This window comes from Psammomys obesus, unplaced genomic scaffold (assembly GCF_907164565.1).
Source record: "Psammomys obesus unplaced genomic scaffold, mPsaObe1.curated_primary_1811, whole genome shotgun sequence".
Classification (NCBI taxonomy): Eukaryota; Metazoa; Chordata; class Mammalia; order Rodentia; family Muridae; genus Psammomys; species Psammomys obesus.
This window is the reverse complement of record NW_026596166.1, coordinates 1,558,811-1,578,284: the sequence shown is the minus strand read 5'-3', so window position 1 is coordinate 1,578,284 and position 19,474 is coordinate 1,558,811. Positions and strand designations below refer to the sequence as shown.

Genomic DNA, 19,474 nt, shown 5'->3' with positions numbered 1-19,474 from the left:
CAGCTTGAGATAGAGTCGGCCCCCATCTGCCCACAGGTGCAACAACTTCCAAGTACCCAGGAGGGTGAAGCTGGGAAAGCATTACCTTGGTCAGCCCTTGTTAGAGCACTGAGTGTTCCACTTCGTTCAGACACTTTTCTCTCTTTTTGGCACTGTGTGTGTGTGTGTGTGCGTGCGTGCATGTGTGTGGTTTTTCAAGACAGGGTTTCTCTACAGAGTGAGCCTGGACTCGCTCTGTAGATCAGGCTGGCCCAAATCAGAGATCCACGAACCTCTGCCTCCCGGAATGCTGGCAATACAGGCTTGTGCCACTGTCACTGGCTGGCGTTCTCAATTTAAATGAAGGTTTTCCAATTACATTTGCACTGTTACACACTGGACCTTTCAGTGAGGGAAGCCTGGTGGGGCTGTGGCCCTCAAGGTATCATTCCACTAGTTCCAGTGCACGGGGTAGAATCTTCGTTCCTCCTTCCTCCTCCTCCATGTCTTTTTTTTTTTTTTTTTTTAATGTGTGTGACCAGAGTGTGCTGTGTGGGCGTACCTGCACACACATGCACAGAGCAGAGGACAGCCCTGGGAGTTGTCCCTTAGGGACAGTCCACCATGTTCTGTATTGTTTTGCTTTATTTTGAAACGAGGTCTCTCTGGAGCCCATCAAGTAGACCGGCCCAGCAGGCCAGTTAGCTCCAGGGATCCACCTGTCTCTGCCTCCTCAGTGTTCGGATTGACAAGGGTGCGCCGTCAGGTCTGGCTTCGATTGTTTTAATGTGGATTCTGAGGATGGAAATCGGGTCTTTTGCTTGCAAGCCACTCTAGTGCTGGGCCACCAGGCCCCTTCGGGTTTCTTCTTGATTGCACCATTCTCTTAAACATTAGCTGCTTTTTCAGCACCTGCCCTACCTGTAGTTTTAATTGAGTTCACAAGCTTTTCCTTATTAAGCCGTACATTGTTCACAACTTTTGTTTCTGCTTTTTGCTTCGAATTCTCTCTGTAAACTTGACTTAAAGACAGGAACAGTAGCTGTGCCATAGCCAAAGTGCAGCACCATTTTTCCCACCAGCTCTGGAGAGATGGCTCAGGGGTTAAGAGCACTGTCAGCTCTTCCAGAGGTCCTGAGTTCAATTCCCGGCAACCACATGGTAACTCACAACCATCTATACTGAGATCTGATGTCCTCTTCTGGCGTGAGAGGTGTACATGCAGATAGAGCAAGCACTCGTGGGTAAAATAAATAAATAAATGAATAAATTTCTCCCACCACCAAGTTAGCCCTTTACTAAAAAAAAAAAAAAAAAAAAAAAAACTTTGTATTGATTCTTTGTGAATTTCACATCATGCACCCCAGTCCCACTCATCTCCCCATCTCCTCATATTTGCCCATAGCCCTTGCAGCCTCCGCCCAAAATAAAACACAAACAAACAAACAAACAAAAAGCATCTCGTCACAAAAGCTGTGGTGTGTTGGTGTCCCACAGTGTACCACTCCATGCACACATCTTTAGTTGCAAATGTTCATTACAATGAGTCATTGGTCTGATTCAAGGCCTCTGGCTTCTAAGACATCATCAATACTAGGTCCTCATCAGGACTCCTCCCAGTTATCCTGTAGTTGTCCTGTGTCATGGAGACCCTGCAGCTTTGAAACAGCGAGACTGGCCCTTTCACACATGTCCCAACCATTTGCAGATGATGCGGATTCTGGGATGGGCCAGTCTAGAGCCCTGGATCTCAGCCTGGATGATAGCTGAGCTGGTCAGCCTGCTGACTCTCTCATGCATACTACCGGGGCAAGCTCTCTGGCAGCTCCGGCTAGGACACCCTGGGCTGCCGTTGGCAGGAGGCAGGGTCATCTCGCATGCCCTCTGGCTGGCTCACCAGTACACACGCCTCGAGAGCCAGCTTTACTATGCTTCCCAGTCAAGATTCAGGGCCCACTCTCCCAAATGCTGCAGACTGTGAGGGCCTGGGACAGCTCTCTCATTTTCACAACTTGGAGCCGGCTCCCCTGTGCTTTTGCCATCAGGACCAGCTCCAATGTGTTACCCAGGTAAGATGCAGGGCCCTCTCTGCTACAGCCAGTGAGAGAACAGGGCTAGCTTCCCTGCTCTCATGATCCCAGGGTTAGCACTCCTTTATACTTCAGGTAGTGAGAGAGGTAGGGAGAGGGCATCACTCCTATACCCATACCACCTCACAGCAGACAAGTGGCAGAGCCAACTCCCCCATGCGGTAGCCCTCAGGGCTCACCTGTACCCCTACCACCAGGGTCAACTCTGCTGTGCTGTCCAGGCGAGGTACAGGCCCTGCTCTCCCGAGTGCTGCAGCTGGTGAGGGGCAGGGCTAGCTCTCCTGAGCACATGACCCTGTGGGTAGCTTTTCTGATTGCTCAGAGGTGGGAGAGGGGGGGGGGTCATCACTCTGTGCCTGTGTCACCCGACAGCAGACAAATGGCAGAGTCAGCTCTCCCACACTCACTCCAGTTACACCATTCTAGCACTTGACTAGCCCAGAGTTCCAAACTCTTCCACATTCTTCCCCCATACCACTTCCAAAAGCCTAAGGACCACTTGGTTGGTTTCCTTGAAATGGTAGCAGTGACCCCCCCTCCCACTTCTCTGTTCTAATAATCTATATTAGCTTTTTTTCTCCTTGTCACCTTGACCAAATACCTGACAAAAGGCAGCCAAGTGATGAAGAGTTTATTCTGACCCATGGTTTGAGGGACCATTGTAGCATGGCGGAGAAGGCATTAGTTACAGGAGTAACTTGTGATGTGGTGGCAGGAGTGGGAGGCGTCATGTGTTCATCTCAGCAGACTGTAAGTCAGAGAGAAGGAGAGGGAGTGAAGAAGGGAGGGAGGGAGGGGTGCAAGAGAGGGAGAAGGGGGAAGGACTGAAGCTAGAACCAAGACTAGGGTAACCCATAAGGCCCACTCCCAGTGACCCTCTTCTAGCAAAACCCCAGCCCTTAAAGTTCCTCAAACCGTGCTGAGGACATGTCACCCCCAAGCCATGGCAATATCATCTTCAGTATGGCTGAAGTATCATCATTTTTCAGGGCGTAACTCTTTTTCTTCTCTTAACTCTTTGTATTCTATTTAACAAATATGAATGCATATTTATCAAGTGCCCCGTTAGCTTCAGTATCTTCAAAGTAATATGGACATTTAAAAATTCATCTTAATATTGTCCGAGACTCAGATATATTGCCCAAAAGGCTTAGCTCTTCATTTTGTTACCAGTTCTGGTGTGAATCTGAGAACACAAGAAAGTGAAGCGGCACTTGGGCTGTAGGTCTATTCGATTCTCTAATGTAATCTAGTCCTCTGTCTCCTGGGCATTTTATCTACCCTCTCCTGTTCCCAACATTAACAAACTCTCTGATTCCAACTGGCCATGGTTGTCATCCTGGTTCTCTCAGAATCAGACAGGTTTGCTGTTGAGATAGGAGTTTGAGTCGCTATTATTTTTTTAATCCCAGTAAAAATAGATTAATTTTTTTATTGTTTTCTAATTAGGAAAAAAAATCACTGGGAAGGGAAAGAATATGATCAAGATATATTTGATGTTAAAACTGTTTTAAATGATAAGAAATAGAATAAAAAGAAATATTAACGGTTTTTAAATGCTGGGAGAAAACCCCTAAATGTATAATGGAAAATTCAATTAAGGTGATTCTCCTGAGGAAACACATGTACATGATGTTCAGAAAACAAAGTCGCAATGAACTGGCTGTTTGTGACTTTTTTTTTTTTTTTTTTTTTTTACTGTGCTACTGTGCAAGTCTGTTGTGAACAGCTCATGTCTATAAGTAACATCATCAATTCTGTTGGCAAAGGATAATTAAAAAGCTAAAAAGCTGTGCCATAATCTATGTACATTTCCCAATTGTTGGTCATTTCATTTTACCAATTTTTACTATCATAAAAAAATTTATAATGACCGTTTTGTTGTTGTTGTTGTTGTTGTTTTTCTTTTGCTTTTCGAGACAGGGTTTCTCTGAGTGTAGCTCTGGCTGTTCTGGAATCACTGTAGACCAGGCTGGCCTTGAACTCACAGAGATCTACCTTCCTCTGCCTCTCGAGTGCTGGAATTAAAGGCCTGCATAACAACTGCCCAGCCACGATTATTCTTTCATATCCGCATTTCTGTACTTGTCTAACCGTGTCCATAGGATGTATCCCTAAGTAGTCTCAGTGGATCCTCTACATGTTTCCATGTTCACATGTCAACCTGCCTGCTGGCAGCACAGCATTTGCATGACAGTCAGGAGCCTGTGAATTCTTGGTCACACACACCCTTTCTGTACTGGTACTTGTTTCTCAGCCTCTGTGACTCTTCTAAAGTGAAAGCGACGTCTTACCGGCTTCGTGTTTGCTTTGCTTTGATTGATTGCTGGAGGTAATGTGTGTCCTTTTAGAAAAATATTTATTGTCCATTTGTATTTCTCTGGTGGTGACTTGCTTGTTTGGACCTGTCTGAACACCCTCTGAGGGCTATGGTCTGCTTGGTCTGTGGCATGCAGGATCTGGCCTATAAATTACTCTTTAGTTAGATTATGAGATATGCCAACCTGTGATAAAGAAAATACTGCAAATCATCAGAAAGTAATTTGAAGATACTGTTTCATGACTAAGTATTCCGTGGAGCTAACAAATGAAGAAATTCGTAATCCCTGTTAAAGGTGTGTCAATCCTAGACGGGATGGGGCTCAGCTGGAAGTCTCCCGTGTTGTAGTTCAAGCAAGTACCAGCAGAAATGCTAAAAAAAAAAAAAAACCTCCCAGATCCACCCTGCCAGGGGAGGCTGGGCTCCTGCAGCCCACCCCACCTGCCTGAAGCTGCCTCTCCAGATGAAATGTTTACTGCCGTCTTCTTCCACCCCCCCAGAACCACAGAGGGAAGAAAGGAAAGCAGACCCCATCCAGAGGAACCAGCAGAGCTGTTGGAGGTGGGGAATTGGCTACTGAGGAAGGCAGTCGAGAGGAAAGTACAGAGGACATAAAGCGCACCTCGCTTTAATCCCTTCCGTCTGTCCAGAGCTCCCAGAGAGCTGTAAAGTCTCCCTTTTCTGGGTGATCGGATTCCTTTAGCTCGGGGCAGGCAGGGTTTTGTTGTTGAAGGAGAGGGCTCAGAGAGATGGGGCGAGGAGAAAGGCCGTCACTGGGGAATGAAATCTCTGGAGTTCAAGGTACTGAACTGTAAATACAAACAGCTGTGGAGGGAGGGGCCGGGCAGGCCCACAGGCCCAGGCAGGCACCTCCGGTCATCCTAGAGATGTGAGGCTTCACCTCTGCGTCCCCTTGGCGGGCTCAAGGGATTATTTTTGAATGCTGCTGGCAAAAATGAGTGTGTTGGGTGGTGTGTTTTCACCCTGAAAAAAGTGGTTGTTCTGTGCCAGTGTTTAGAAGCTGGGCTGTCCATTCCTTTTGTTTGAAATAAAGACTAAAGACCAGTCCTTTCAGACAGTGGAAAAAGGAAAAAGGAGGGGGAAAAAAAAATCTCCTCCAGTCTGCCTTTGGTGTGAGTCCTTTTTTGCGTGTTTGCTTTTGACTTTTTGCAGTGTTTGCAGGGCGGGGGGACCTGGGCCTACTCCATCTGGGCTGAGGTCCTGGGTCCCCAACAGCAAACACTTAAAACAATCCAAACAGTTTATTTGGCAGTTTCAAGAAGAATCTCCTGAAGTGTGTCTAGTCTCTGCTGCCTTTGAACTGCTGGCAAACGCAGACATAGCTTGTGTCCTTCTCCCCCCTCCCCCCACACTCCCCTGGTCAACAGCCCTTCCAGGCCTCCTCTTGCTGCTCAGGTCTCCTGGCTGGCCCATGCTGCTTCCCCCTTCACTCCTGCAAAGCTTTTCCCACCTCCCTGGGGAAGCTATCCTCACCATCAAATTAGGCTGTTTTAAGTGCATGGTATCTTCAGAGAAGACACATGATTTCTGTTTCTCCCTTTCATTGGCTGAAATCCCGGAAAGTAGAGCCAACCATGGCTGTCCAGCCTGTGGGGGCAGCAGCAGTCATGATGATGCCGTTGTTATTCCGTGTGTTGGGCACTATGCTCTGTTTTTGTAAGCACAGTCTGCAGCCTTCCCACCAACACCATGGTCATAGATGGCACCTCCATTTATAGATGAAACTGAAGCTTAAATGTCCAGAATTGAGCTCACATAACTAATAAATGGCTAGATCAAAGTTGACACCCAGAGCTTGCTTATCTTCATTCATTCATTCATTCATTCATTCTCTCTCTTTCTCTTCTCTCTCTCTCTTTCTCTCTCTCTCTCACACACACACACACACAGAGCCATACTCATCCTCATTTAATTGGAATAGGGGTAAGGTGGAGAAGAGAGATTGTGTGTGTTGTATCTTCTTACCTTGATCTGGTTCTTGTTCCTTCACTAATAATCAAATGTCATCCATCTGATTATTTGTCATCCACTCTATGCCTTAAAGAGAGCTCCTAAGAAGATGACTGCAAATGGTGCCTCATAGAATACATTAAAAAGAAAAGAAAAAGAAAAAAACAACAACACAGAAATGTCAGCTTTTATTTTTATTAATCCTTTTATCATTTTATTAATCCCCCAGTCATTTCCACAGCAGCCCGTTTCTGATGAGGAAGTGGAGGCACACAGAGTAGATGCAGGAGATTGGGTTCATGTTCCTGGCATACATGTTTTACGGTCACACCGTGAAAAGCGTGATGGAAGTGTAACGTATATAGTTCCCTTTCCATCATGGCCTCCAGTAGGAGTTTTCAGGGAATGTGTGTGCGTGAGGGCAGATGCCTGTGGGGTCTTGCGCTGTCCCAGGCACTGCTGAGAGTATGCAACTCAAAATGGGCAACCCCCCTTTTGCACCAAACCCACCTTCTCTCCAACTAAGTATTTCCCAGTTGCCAACTTGGTATAAAAACCTACATTACCATAGTCGAGGCTGTTGCTGAAAGAAAGGTTTTTAGTACCAAACAGTTTTTCCCACTCAGCAAACTTAGCACTTTTGTTACTCTCGACACTTCAGAACACATTTCCATGTTTCCTAGAGGCCAAAACAAACTCTACAAATGAACCAATGTTTCCAACTCTCAATACTTAGGAAACTGGGTATTGTACATAGAGCAAATGTTTGATGAAGTAACACAAATAATTCAATAGTTAGGAAAAATGTGTAAACCTGTACAATATGCATGCATATAAGAATTTCACATATAAACTGATAAACTGCACATGTGTTACTATATGTACAATTATTTTTTTTATTTGTTTGCACGTTCTGAGTTAGGGCAAGAACAGAAAGAGAAGTATCTTCAGCCATCAGGCTGCTGTACCTCCCTCAACTGTGCATAGTCTGGCTTCCCCTAGTTTTGTCCTTCAGTCTGTGGCTGATACCACCTTGTGGTTCAAGCTGTAGGACTAGAGCTACTGTCTACCCTCCCCCTGACAAAGTAAAATGTGATACTCAACTACAGTTTCTCCCATGAGAGAGCCCTGAGGATACATACATGAGCCACTGAGTCTTTGTGCCCTGGTGTGAACTGGGAATCTCAGACACTGTGAAGCCCCGCTTCACAGACACACATGGAGAAGACACAGATTGAATAATAGTTAGAACCCATAACTGAGACTTGTACCTGGGAAGGCACACATCTGCCCAGCTTGCATGCTTGCTTTTCCATATGCATTTCAAGGGAAAGCAAGGCCACAGCAGGCTGCCTTCTCTCACTGGCACCCTGTGTGGCAAAGCCAAGGTCTGCTGAATATTTATCTTATCTTTGCTTTGCCATCATCCCTCCTCTTCCATCTTCATCGGCTCTCTCTCCCTACCCCCATCTTCCTAATCCCTGGATTGCCCTTGTTTATATACCCCTAAAGCATCCCAGTCAACCCCCTCATCCTTTCCCATTGCTCACAACTGCTCTCCCTGGCCTCAGAGGAGCCTTCTCCTGACTCCGGACGCACATGAAACAGAGTGAGACACAGGCAGCCACCAGGCATTTTGTGGGGAGGACCAACTAGAGGCCAGAGTGTCCAGGGGGAGCAGCAGGACATCCAGAGAGACGCTTTGCTGCTGAAGAGGAGAGCCTAATCCCGTTACAGGCGGGGTGGAGACTCCTGGGGCCCCGCAAGCCTCCTTCCCGCTGTGCCTGGAGGGCTATCATTGGAGAACAGCAGGGCTGTGGAGGGCCCTGCTAGCCAGCAGCCCCTCCCCCACCCTCCAGCCCCCTAGATTCCCTTTTCTTTTGCAGTGACACACACTGCAGTGCCTCTGAGGTCATTTGTTTCCCACAGCCTCACAGGGCGCTCTGGCAACAAGGGGGACAATGATCTCTCACAGGAATGATGGGAGGCCTTGTTTTGCCTTAAATAAGCCCCTTCAAGGGAGCAGTAAGGTCTGTTGTGTGTGTGGTTTGTTTTTTCAGAAAATCCTCTAGCCCATAGTTCCAGTGTGAAGTACTCAGGCAACTTCAATTGAGGACATAAAGAATCCAATGTGTGTGAGAGAGGGTTTAATTTTATTTTTATTGCCGCTTTGAGACCAGAACTGTGTTTTCCCTTCTCTCAGTTACCCTTTTTGCGCTCATGCTCCCCGGACCCTAGCATTCTTTGGATAGTTTTAGGCAGGAATTGGCAGGTGCTAGGGACAAGGCATCCATCGATGCCCACATCTCCCGTCGGCCTCCAGTTGCCCTCTTCTTTGGTGAGCGAGCTCAGCAGGAATTTAGAAATGTGTTCCTTCACATTTTTCACATCATCCCGAGTCTAAAGAAAGTGAGTGAAAGGGCATATTAGGGGAGGGATCTGAGATCCAAAGCAAAGGGAATGTAGAAACTGAAGAGAGAGGAAGGCAGGCCCTGTATGCCACCTCAGAACTCACAGAGCACATCTGGGGATTCCCTAGGAAAGACGCTTGTGTAGGAAACAGAGGGATCAGGCTCAGGGCCTGATTCAGCTGTGTGCTAAGGAAAGATGTGAGAGTGTCTGCCCACACCCTGATAGCCCCACTCAGAAACAAAGAGCTGTCCATTTGTCTTACAGTGTTCTGTCCAGTGTTTCAGGCCTCCTAATGGAGCATAGTTTGACTGTGGAGTGTGCATGAATGAGCATTACTACCTGAAAAGGATCAGGAAGTACCATGCCATCTTGATAGTTCAGCTGAAAAAACTGAGGTTAGACAGATTCAGGTCGTTCCCAAGACCATGCAATGAGATAAACTAATGTCAAAACTTTAGATTACAACCAAGATGCCTTACTCTCTGGACCATTAGCTAACTAGTGTGGTCTAGAAATTCTTCATCCTTGTTTTGTTTTGTTTAGTTTTGTTTTGTTTTTTAAGCAATTAAGACAGTCTATGATCTGAGGTATTGCTGGTACACATCACTGGTGCTTCTTGCTTAACTGCATGGATAAGTTATGTCTTACAGCCATTTCTTTTTCCTTTGATTTCTATAAATCCTATTCCTGTGCATAAATGTTGTCACGTCTTCCATACCAAACTCAAAAGCTGTTGGCTTTCTTACCGGGACACTAAGAAATAGTATATTTAACTTGCTTTTTACTTTCCTGATCTTTTTCAGGATTTTTATAAAATAACACAGGAAAGCGTTCTCCAGATGTGTCTATTGATTAAGCTCTTATATACATATAACAGGTCAAAGGCTGATATCACTCTGTGATAAATTGAAAAAAAATAACAAGTTGTCCTTGAGTTTAATAACGTCTCCAAGATTAATTCTTAACTTGTGCATCATTTTAATTCCTCACAGTTTCTGAAGTGGGAGTCATGGAAGTTGTGACAAACCGATTGACATACTGTTTTCTTTCTCTCTGCACCATTGGTTCAATTTTTAATTTATTGTTTATTTTTATTTTATGTGCATTGATGTTTTGCCTACATGCATGTTTATGTGAGGGTGTCAGGTCCCCTGAAACTGAAGTTACAGATAGTTGTGAGCTGCCGTATAGGGAACTGAACCCAGATCCTCCGGAAGAGCAGCCAGTGCTCCAAACCACTGAGCCATCTCTCCAGCCACTGCACTATCAGTTTAATGCTTGTTCTAAACTGAAGTAACATTCACCTGCTTCAAGTAGTAAACACCCTGTAGTTGATATAGCTTCTGTCTCTTTCTGACAGTGATAGGACATTAGCTAGACTCTCCTCTTTCTGGCCATGATGGAAGCAAAACGATGGACTGAATCAGGCTTTATCTTAATTCTAAAAGAAGCAGTGCTTAGACAAATAAGTATAAATCAACGAAACAATGAGATCTGTGACAAATGGTAGATGGTGAAAGAAAACCCCTAGCCTCTAGTCCGCTTTGGAAATGTCTGAATTTAAGGAAGTCCAGGCTGTGTATAATTTGCCTTGTGACCCTGGACTCAAGCAGCCTTCCTTTGGGGATCATCTCACCACACCCCCACACCCTCGGGGCTTTTTGCCTGTTGACACAGCCCACCACAGCTTCCAGATACACAAGAGTTTCATCAAGTCCAAAATGGTAACCCAAAATGTTGGGCTGCAAGGAGATGGCAGTCGTGGCATTGAGAGCTGGTAAATAAATGACAGGCCTGTTGTCCCACACCCCAGTTTAATGCTCTCAAGAGGTTCTTATGTTGCTCGAATTAGTGGGCATGTAAATGAAACCCCTGTTGGCCTTGGCAGATATTGGCCTCTTCCTTGACCTTGTTTGACTGAAACAAAAAGTCATTGGTGGAACAAAAATTCAGAGCTCTGAACTTGGTTGAAAGAAAAGGGCAATTCTCTGAATTGGGTAATTGGATCACTCTCCCAAGTGCCCTACGGCTTATATCAAACATATAAGAAGGGGATTAATAACTTCAGTGTGTAAGTGAGCTCCAGGCCGCTTCTAACTCTAGCATTTCACTCTCAGGAGCTTTGGGACACTAACAGATTTTCTTCAGAGCATTTGAAGTGCTCTTTATAAACTCCAGGAAGGGTCTAGTCTGCAGACTACTGTGGAAACCTTGTCATTGTGGACTGTCCTACTTGACAGGCACGCAACCTGGAAGCCTCTGCAAAATGGCCACTTAATCGAGTTCAGAAACTGAATTATCAGGATTTTAAAAACAATAACGGTAACTGTCACTGCGAATTGTGCTTGGCAGCCACTTAGTCGTGACTTTATAATCCAGACTAAATTGTGTCTGTAAAAAGAAAAGCTCATCATAGTCCTATTTCTTACAGAGAAGTTTGGGGATCTCAAGACGTACCACAGACCCATAACCTGGTATGTAAGTTGTAAGGGGTCACTTGAAAAACAGGGAACTTTTTACTGACGTACTTCACTGAGCTCACGCTCTCGCCCAGTATGGGATGCCTGCTCTATAGCAGGCTTTGGGATATAAATAGTATAGAATAAAGCAAATGTCATTAAAAGGTATCTGAAAAGGAGGTTCATGAAGATTTGGAGGACACACGGGAAGGGAACCTTTACTCTTGGGAATGTGCAAGTACAAAGAGAACCAAAGGAGATGGCAAGTGAGTTTATGAGGCAGGAAAGCACCGAGGAACATTCCAAGTAGAAGGCACAGCACTTAAAGCATTTTTTTAAGGCAGCGTTGGAGATTAATCTGGCTCAGATAGAAAAGTGCAAGCTGAAATCACCATTTTTTCTCATAGAGGCTCTTGTACTGCGTCCTATGACATAGGATTACCAGGGGTAGAGACACTTTTTGAATTAAAGGGGAGGAGGGGACACTTATGAAACCTTTACAGGTATTGGCATCTTCTGGCAATCACACAGAGGAGCTCGTAAGGAACATTCTAGAATTGATTCTTATCTTAATGGCTATAAATCAGTTCAAAGTCCAAAAAGAGCAGAATCTTACTATTTATTCATTTATTGCTGATTTAGTTTGGAGGTAGAGTCTTTTTACTACTGATGAAATCTCACTAACGCTGGATAAATGTATTAGTCAGCGTTCTCTAGAGTAACAGAACTGATAGAATGAATCTCTATAGATACAGAAAGGGGATGACTTACAGGCTGTGGTACAGCCCATCCAATAATGACTGTCTACCAGTGGAAAGTCCAAGAATTCAGTAGTTGTTCAGTCCAGGAAGTTGGATGTCTCAGCTGGTCTTCAGTCTATGCCGGAATCCTGAAGAGGCAGGCTCCGATGCCAGCAAAGGAATGGACTTGCCAGTGAAAGCAAGCAGGCAAGGAGAAACAAGCTTTCTTCCTCCATGTCCTTTGTACAGGCTGCCACCAGAAGGTGTGGCCCAGATTAGGGTGGATTTCCCCACCTCCAAAGATCTGGATTAAATGTGGGTCTTCCTGCTTCAAAGTATTTAATTGAGGAAAGTCCTTCACAGGTGTGCCCAGCCACTTGGGGTTTAGTTAATTCCAGATGTGGTCAAGTTGCCAACCAAGAATAGCTGTCACTGTAGAGTTGCTTCTGAGGATTAGAATACCAGAAAACTAATCAGGAAAGGAATTAACTGTAGCTGTGAGCCGAGCATTAATTTTCTTTTTTCCCTTTAATTTTTATAGAAAACCCATGAAGCAAGTGTATATTGTTAAGGAAAGAATGAACAGCCTCTGAGAAGTTAAATCACTTGCCACAGTAAAGGCAGACCATTTTGTTTTTGTTTTTGTTTTTATTTTTCTTCAGCAGTGACTTCTAGCTAGAGATGACAAAAAGATTCCTCTGCGCCAGATAATGTGTTTGGATCAACGTGTTGAAATTTCTATGCAAATTCAAATTTGCTTTGGTGGCTTATTCTGTGAATATTTTCTAGGGTTTGCTTACTTTGATGTTCTTCCTCCTCCTCCTCCTCTTCTTCCTCCACCTCTTTTTCTTCTTCTTTAGAGCTATTGTATTTTTCTTCTCTGTGTGGAGTGAGATGGAAACTACAAACACAAGCACACCCCCGCATGCATGCTAGTCTTGGCTGTAATATTCCTTGGTTAGGCAGTTTAATCCGTACCCAGCTCTTTTCCCCACAGCTAGTGCTTTGCTTGTCCTGAAGAGCCCGATGACTCATCTCCCTGGGGAAATGAGACATGGTTCCATATTGATATCACCCATTGGGCTTATTGCTTGAATCCCCAGATTGTTCAAGTGTTTGCTGACATTTTTATCCAAAAATAAAGTCATTAAGTTACCAATGTAGTGTCAGTGGATCTGGCTACATATAAAGTTTAGAAGCCTCCATCAGGATGTTCTTAGCACTACATCAGCTAGGGTGCAATGCCCTTTAGCACACAAATTCTTACACAGATTGGGTCCACAGAACTGAATTATGGAAACCCAAGCTCTCCCTTAGAAGCCCAGAGCACTCAGGAAGCAGTTTTGATGATCCTTGGAGCAATTCTGTGCTACCTCAGGTTCTTGATTGCACCACTGTTGTGTTCTTGGCTGAGATGTGAAATGGTGTTTCTGCCTTTCCTTAGAGGTTATTTTTTTAGCTACTTGCCTTTGAATTTGGGTATAGGTTAGTTGGTGAAATTCCTATTGTTCTTTAAATGGATGCGGTGTCCTTCACTTCCCCTCCCAAGATATGGTATGCCTTTTCTGGCAAGTAGGATCCATCCCGATCCTCTTGCATTGTAGGTGATAGATGGAGTAGTCATAATGACTAGCTTGGTGTAAGCTGCAGAATTGGGGACTGTGGCCTGGTCTTCTCTCTGGATCATACAAAAGTTACTTCTGAATAACAACAACAACAACAAAAATGCTATATACAATAAAATAATCTTTATTCTTTTTGCTGCAAAAACAAACTTTCAGAGGATGAGTCTCTCACAGGATATGGAAATGGCCTTGGAGAAGGTCCAGGGCTAGGGGCACAGCTGCTATTTCCTGCAAAGGACATCTACGTTCAGAAGGGGAAAAGACAAAGTTAAATATATAGCAGTAAAATAATGCCTCAACATATTAACAAGAGTGAAAGGATTTGCCTATAACACAGTCTGTCTGTAAAGAGAAATAGCCATTGGCAGGAATTACAGTTTATGTTCAGAAGAAATAGTTAAAACTTTGTATCAAAGAGTAACTGATATGTCAACAACAGTAGCAACAATGCCAGCATCTACTTATGGCGCCTAACAATAATTAAACCTCTTTGGATATTTAGTTTTATATTTACAACAGCGTAGTGTGGCTATTAAGTTGTTTTTTTTAAAAGGCTAAGGCCTGTAGAACCTAAGCTGGGGTATGTAAAGCAAGGGAAAGACTTGGAATTTTATTCTACACATGATACAGATTTTAAAATGGAGATAGGCATGACTTAATATACACTTTTAGAAACTTAGATAGACTTGACTGGGGCCTGAAACAGATGGAAGCTAGAATATAAACCAGGAAATATAGCACCAATCCTAGAAGAGGATTGTTTGGGTGGCTTTGGAGAAGGTTTTGAGTGTCTGAGACTGGTCCAAACTGTGCATCTGTGCATTTGTTTGCTGGTGTTAATTAGGATTCTTTTAAGATATTTTAAGATCCCTGCTTCATATTTGGGGAGTTTTCTACACTGGGCTTGTGGGTAATTAAAAAGAAATAATGACATTTAGGGTGATAATGTTTTTCTTCTGCAATCTCTGAAAGAATGGCAATCCAAAAACCAGACTTTGCTGCTCCTCCTTGAAAGCGGCGACCTTGCTTTTCGACGACCCTCTTCACTGCTTCTCAGCAGAAATCCCACTGTGATGCTGTTCGTACAGTTATGATATTCACCTTGTGCCTCTGTGAATCTGACAAGTAAGAAAGTGTTCCGCTGCCCCGATTGGTTGTTAACAAGCCAGGCAGTTGCTGCTGCTTCCTGGTTATCAAGGTAGCTTGTTTCCTCTTACTTAATTCTCAAGACTATAATTTTGTTGACATTTCACAGATGAGGACACAGAGGCCCAGAGAAGTTTAAATAGTCTGTTCAAAGCCTCATATTGAGTACTTAGGAAAGTCAAGCTTCTGTGTTCCCAAACCTGCAGCTCTTCCTACAACACTGGTTATTCTAGGGAAAGTAGTAATGGTGGCTTGATTATTTGCATTTGTGAAGCACCTTTATTTGAAGAGCTGGAACTAAGAGCATTGGGTTTTTTTGTTGTTGTTGTTGTTAGTTAGTTTGTTTTTATGTTGTTTTTTTTTTTTCCTTTTGTGACTCTTGGAGAGAGGAAGAAAAGAATTAACATTTATTGGCGAACTTACATGTGTCAGATGTAATTTTAGTCACATTCCAAACAGGTTGTATCTGTTGCCTTCGCTCTGCAGATGAGGAAGTGAAGTTGTCCAGTGTCATATAGTTCACAAAGGATAAATCTCAACCTTGGGGCTGCCCCTCAGCGAACTCTAGGCTCCATTAGATCAGGGAAGAACTATGTTTTTCCCTTGGCTTTGTTTGTTGTGTTTTTGTTTTGTTTTTGTTGTTTTTTTTTTTTTTATACCAGTGGGCTAAGTCTGTTTGCAAAATATTATATCTCTTATGCCTGCAGCAGAGTCTGACCCGGGTATATATGAGATGCTCAGGAGGAAATATTGAATGAATCGGGAGTGAATGTGCTCTGAGGTGCAATTAGAATGCATGGAGCCTTAGATTGTACTTCCTGGTGTTTTACAATAGATGTTGAAGGGTGAGAAGGGTCTGAGCATCCGTCCATGAAAAAAAAAAGTGTGCTCCTGATTTGCAAAACTCATAGCTGTGCAATTTGAGTAATAGAATTGCTTTCCTGTTGCCGGAGAAACTTAGAGAAGTTACCTTGGCAAAGGCTTTGCAAGTCAGTGAACAGTTTGTGACAGAACTAGAATTTTGAGATTCTCACCTTTACAGCCTTAAACTACTTAACAGCCCTGTGGTCCTGGTAGGGCTATAGTTTTCCATAAATCTGGCACTTAATCATTTAAAGAGATGGCAATTTATCTTAAATATGTGCCTCATTATGGATGCGACACACTCAGCACAGATGGTCTCAGCAGTTTTTCCTGGCTTCCCTTACCCTAACATATCTAGTACGCTAATGTCAATATTAGCTTTACTGTTTTAGGTAACTTTGGTGTGCTTCTCATTAGCTGCAACCATAAAGAGTTGAGTTTTACCTGCGCTGAGGGATCGCTAAATTCCTACTGGCATCTGTGCGCACAGCCCCATGTCAAAAGTGAGGTCATGTTTCTCCTGGATTGCGCCTGTATCTGATGAGCCCAGGCTGGCATGAATCCGAGACAATGAAATAATCACACCCATTAGCTCACCAGGGCCTTATTAAGAAGTGGCCTGGCTTTCCATCCATTTCTCCTGCTTGGAAAAACTGACATAGTCATGGTGTGTAAAGGTTAGTGGAGATGAAGCTGCTTCAGCAACCAAGAGTTAGCACTCCCTTAAACCTGGGGCAGAGCTGTGGCTGATGGCAGGAAATAGCACTTCAAGGGGCAAGATACACGGGTCTTTTTCCTTCTTTTCTTTCCTTTTTTTTTTTTTTTCTTTGACAAAGTTTTACTATGGAGCACTAACTAGCCTGAAACTTCCGTGCTGCTTCTGTCTTGGACCCCAGAGGACTGAGGGGAAAATCAGGAAGCATCACCCTGCCTGGCTCAAGGGTGTGCTTTGATCTGCGCATGTGTGATGACAACACTGAATGCCTCCCTTGCTGCACCCTTCAGTGTCACATGGGAATAGTGTTTTCCAAACATTCCTCTATAGACCTCCACATTTGGAAGGTTTGGTAAACAAACTGATAACTAATGGTTTTGTTTCCTCATTGACAGCTCATGCCATTGTGCCAAATTTTCTGCCTCCGACTCTCTCCACAGTGCTTTCTTAGGGACACCTTCCCAGACCTTGTGCCTGGCCCTAGATGTGACCACCATTTACACATTCAGAATACCATCCACTTCACAACAGAGGTCTTTCACGGTCACTGTGTAATCATCTGCCATTATGAACACAGGTCTGTCTCATTCATGACTGTTTTTCTAGTCCTTGTGTCTTTGCTTGGCATATGTAGTTGGTACTTGGTAAACATTTGTTGAGTGAATTAAGGAATTAGGTAGCTGACACACAAGAGAACTAAAAGAATTGCAGGACGACTATTGGCTTAGAGAGTCTTGCTCTATATAAATCTGGTAGGGTTTCTGAAGTGTTGACACGAGCATAAATGAAAAGTCACCAAGTTGAAAATAAAAGGCCGAGTGGGGACGGGAGTGAGATGATGCTTCCAGGACATTGGTGAGGCACCAACTCTTAATATAGAGGGGTCTTGGCTATTCCTGAACTAAAGAGACATAAACCTGATTATTTCATGTATATCCATGTACAGAGCTAATGGAGAAACCAAAGGATTTTTACAAATTGTAAGGGTATTGTTATTTTATGGCTCATAGGGTTGTTCACCTAACTGTCTTGGCAATACCTGTTTTCCCTGGTCATATCTTTGGAGCCAAAGCATATCAGCCATCCTGCCTCTGTTTCTGTGTCTTCTGTCTCTTGAACCTACCTTCCTCCCTAAACCACGTAGAGCACAACAGTGCTTGGTTGAGTACCCATTCTGTGCTTTGTGTTAAAAGTTATAATTCAAATACCTGGAGTCTTTCACTGAGACTCATGGAGTCTTTACCAAATGGATCGCATCATGTAAGAGAAGGGTCTGTTGTCAGGGCAGTTTTTCAGTCTTTCCTGATGATTTGATGCTCTCTGTTGGGGACATAGCCTTCAGAAGTACAGGCGACTTCTTGAAGAAAGCCCTTGGACAGAGACTTAAGTAGAATGGTGTGCTGCTTGGCTCCCCAGCATTCAGAAGTATGCCAAACCGAGCTCTTAGGGAGATTCAGCCGAACAGCCCCAGTCAGTCCTTTAATCAGATGGTAATCAAAAGTTGCTTGGTAGATCAGTCAGGCTGAAAACATTCTTGGCAGTTTAAACAGCCATGGATAAGAACATGCTTTCTTGCAATTAGTTCATTATCCGAGGGCCGGAAGTGCTCAAAATCATTGATTGACTAATTATAAGTAACTCAAGGGCCATAATGTTTCAGTCCCTCTGTGGGAATATTTATAAGCGCTCAAGTTCAGCTCAGATAAAAGAGAGAGACCCCACCCACGGAAACTGCAGGGAAAAGTCTGGAACGTAGATGGCGTAGGATGTTGCCAGTCTGAAAGAGAAAGGTTCAATATATCACCAAGTTTTACAAACAAACCTTGGAAGACAGGTTCCCTGTGTCCTTCCCAGCTTTCAGATGGGACGTAACACTAGAGGCTTTCCCCTTTACTCATGGTAGTAAGTCTACCCTATTTTTCTTAGGAAGGGAAGCAGTTGTTTTAATACCCTGGCTAGATTCCCAACATGAACAGGGTGGCCCGTTTAAAACAGGCCTGTGGATGCTTCTGCGTGAGGGAAGGGGTTAGCTGAAAAGCAGTGTGTATGTGGGTGTTTAATGAATATGAGCTGATTAAATTGGCCACCCTGAATTATAACCTCATACCTCTGGGGCTCCTCTCTGGCTTTGAGCTCAGGACCACGTTCTTAAAACTTTCTGCCCAAACTTGTTAGGCAGAAAGGCTTCCTTTTAAAGCTGCCTGTGCTTTTGCGGCCAACTTTTCTTTGTTTCAGAGATGAGCAAAAGAATGTGGCCATAGGAGTGAGGCCCTTCCCTTCGAATGCAGGCCCAGCTGCAGTGATGATAGCCACACCCACAGCACTTCCCCTCAAACCTGCTGCCTCCATCTGTTTCCCTGTCTCTGGACTAGTACAAAGCCAGTGTCTGTCTGGGACAGATAGTGAGCTATGCAGCAGACAGAGGAGGCCTTGTCTAAAGAGGGAAAAACTACTGTTCTAGAAACCGGGAGACCTGGCTTTCTGGCTGGATTGTGCTCAGAGCCATCTGTGTGGTTAGGGGAGTCATTTGTTCCTTCACCCATAAAAGGCAAGGGTGAGACAAAAATCAATATTTCTTCAGTTGTGGACTCTGGGTTCTTGGGGTCTGCAAAGTCTATGAGATTTAAATTTTTTTTTTTAATGTTCATGCCATCAAAGATTTTTTTTTTAATTATAAAGACAATATAATTATAATTGAAAGACACTTCCCAAAAATAAATATTAAGTTTCTTAAATTGGTGATTCCAAAACGTATGTAACATTTCCTGGGAGGTTGCTGGGTGTATTGGAGAAATCTCAAATAGTTACTCATTTTTTAAAAGGGCTCCATGTATCAGAATTTGAGATAGAAGCAAGTTTTAAGTTTTTTATTCCCACCACAATATGCTTAACTCTTTTACCACATGGCCTTCTGTTGTTTTTATAATCAAGATGTTTTTCTCTTTCACAAAAACAGCATATTAAATTGTAAAGAGCGTATTTCTCACAAAAGCTACTTTTTCTTTAAGATCTGGGGAGAGAACGTGGTGGGTAAAGTACTTGCCAGGCAAGCATAAGGACCTGAGTTCAAACCTCGAGAGCCCGTATGAAACTTGTACCATAGCACGTGTCTGTGATCCGGATGCTGCCACATGGAGATGGAAGACAAGAGAA

The 19,474-nt window shown here is 43.9% G+C and overlaps 1 protein-coding gene and 1 long non-coding RNA gene across 2 annotated transcripts in view; one reads left to right on the top strand and one right to left on the bottom strand.

Moving 5' to 3' along the window:
* Rad51b (RAD51 paralog B) overlaps positions 1 to 19,474 on the top strand; it is a 397,421-nt gene that overhangs the window by 317,507 nt on the left and 60,440 nt on the right. The window lies entirely within an intron of this gene.
* On the bottom strand, positions 2,683 to 5,143 carry LOC129667779 (uncharacterized). The gene is made up of 2 exons (XR_008718804.1): positions 5,012 to 5,143; positions 2,683 to 2,817 (listed from the first exon to the last, which is right to left on the bottom strand). It is a non-coding gene; the product is annotated as an uncharacterized LOC129667779 (long non-coding RNA).